At 39.1% G+C, this 2,333-nt stretch overlaps 1 pseudogene; it reads left to right on the top strand.

Moving 5' to 3' along the window:
• Positions 1–1,822: 1,822 nt before the first annotated feature.
• Positions 1,823–1,894, top strand: LOC121968941 (annotated as a pseudogene).
• Positions 1,895–2,333: the final 439 nt, after the last annotated feature.

Genomic DNA, 2,333 nt, shown 5'->3' with positions numbered 1-2,333 from the left:
TAATTACTCCCCTCTTTTCTTTGCCCTTGGAGGGCAGACATATTTGTCATTTTTGTTGGGAGATCTCCTCCCAACATCTTCTACCACACAATTTTCTTCATTAGGTGGCCTCCCATGAGGATGGAAATTCCATTCCTCCAATTTGTAAATGTTTGTCCTGCTACAAGCATTCAAGAGAGAAGAGACATGGTTAGAGTTTTTAGATAAATCATATTCTAACCGTTCCTTACCGATCACCAAAGAAATTTTATGATTTTTTACATCTATAATAGTTCCTGCTGTAGCAAGGAATGGTCTTCCCAATATGATAGGGATTTTTGGGTCCTCCTCCATGTCTAGCACAACGAAATCAGTTGAAATTATACTCCCACCTACTTCTACCGGCACATCTTTCAAAATACCCATATGATACCTGCAGGAGTGATCAGCAAGTTGTAGTGCCATGGTAGTTAGTTTAAAGTTTTTGAGACCTAACTTATTACAAATAGAATAAGGAATGAGGCTAACACTTGCCTCCAAATCACAAAAAGCTTTTTTAATAAACTCAGTTCCTATATTGCAAGGAATACAAAAGCTTCTAGGGTCCTTCAACTTTGGGAAAGTGTTCTTTCCCAAAAGAGCGTTGCATTCCTCTGTAAGTGCAATGGTCTCAATATCTCCTTTCTTCCTCTTACTTGACATGATGTCCTTCAAGAATTTGACAAACTTGGGCATCTGAAGGATTGCATCAATGAGTGGTACTTCAACACATATTTCTTTCACCTTCTCCAAGAATTTGCCAAACTCTTCATCTTTCTTTAACATAATCAATCTTTGAGGAAAAGGGACTGCTATACTTTGATGGTTGAGTGGAAGAGTCTCTTCAACCTTAGTGATACTCTCCTCATCAACTTGAATCTGATTTGGTGATGGAGAGAGCTCTTCTTCATTGCGCATCCCTTTTGGAGCAGTCACTTGGGGATCTCCCAAGGTTCGTCGGCTCCTAAGCTCAATTCTATTACAGTGCTCCATGGAATTAATATCAGGCTTTCCTGGTAATTGTCCTGGTGCTCTAGAAGATGAGGAAGCTAGTTGGGCAATCTGACTTTCCAAAATCTTTTAATGTCTATCAGAATTATCCATTCTCTGAGTAAGCTTCAAAATGTCTTGTTTCATTTCGTTCTAAGCTTGTTTCATTTCATTCTGACTGGACATAATTTCTTCAAACATCTTTTCAATTTTGGACATAGGAAAGCTTTGAGAAGATTATTGCTGAAAATTTTGTTGCCCGAATTGAAAATTAGGCCTTGCCCCCATGGATGGTCCTTGATCTTGGTTATTTCTATAAGAGAAATTAGGATGACTCTTCCATCCAGGGTTGTAGGTATTTGAGTAGGGGTTGTTCTGCCTCTGATTGAAACCCATGATTGCATCACATTGCTCTAATTGATTGATCTGTGCAGTTATAGCCCCCAATGGACATGAGTCACTTGGATGTTCAGAACTTCCACATACTTCACAAGAAGCAACAATGGCATTGGCTGTATTTGAGCTAGCTCCCATATTCTCAAATTTTTTTGTAAGAGCATCCAGTTTTGCAGCCAACAATGTCACTGCATCAACATCGAATTTTTCTGATGCTTTTGTTGTTGGGTTTATACAAGAATAGCCACCACTTCTTTCATTATCCCATTGATGGTGGTTTTGTGCTACGCTCTCGATTATCTCCTCGGCTTCATCTAAACTTTTGTTCATAAGTGCCCCTCCAGCAGCTGAATCAAGGGACACTTTTCTGTGATAGTTGATGTCGTTATAGAACATGTGTAGCACTAACCATCTTTCCAAACCATGGTGTGGGCATTGTCTGAGCATGTTATTGTATCTATCCCATGCTTCAAATAAAGATTCTGAGTCCGCTTGTTTTAAGCTTGCAATAGGATTCCTCATATGAGCTGTTTTGCTAGGGGGATAGAATTTGTCAAGAAATTATTGCTCGCATTGTTCCCATGTGGTGATGCTATTTGGAGCCAAAGAATTCAACCATTGCTTGGCTCTATCTCTCAAAGAAAACCCAAACAATAGTAAACACACTGCATTTGAAGGAACTCCATTCATTTTCATTGTACCGCATATTTCATAGAAGACCTCCAAATGTTGATTTGGGTCTTCATGCGGCCCTCCACCAAATTGATTTTGTTGCACCATAGATATGATTGCAGGTTTGATCTCAAAATTATTTGCCTCAACTGAAGACCTAGAAATACTAGATCGAAAACCCCTAGCATATGGTGCTGTATAATCCTTTAGTGGTCTGTTCGCCATAATAGAATGTTCTTGTTCTTCTTGTTGTCTTT

The sequence above is a fragment of the Zingiber officinale genome, chromosome 3B (assembly GCF_018446385.1).
Source record: "Zingiber officinale cultivar Zhangliang chromosome 3B, Zo_v1.1, whole genome shotgun sequence".
Taxonomy (NCBI): Eukaryota; Viridiplantae; Streptophyta; class Magnoliopsida; order Zingiberales; family Zingiberaceae; genus Zingiber; species Zingiber officinale.
Note: the sequence above shows the minus strand (reverse complement) of the source record. Positions and strands in the feature narration are given on the sequence as shown.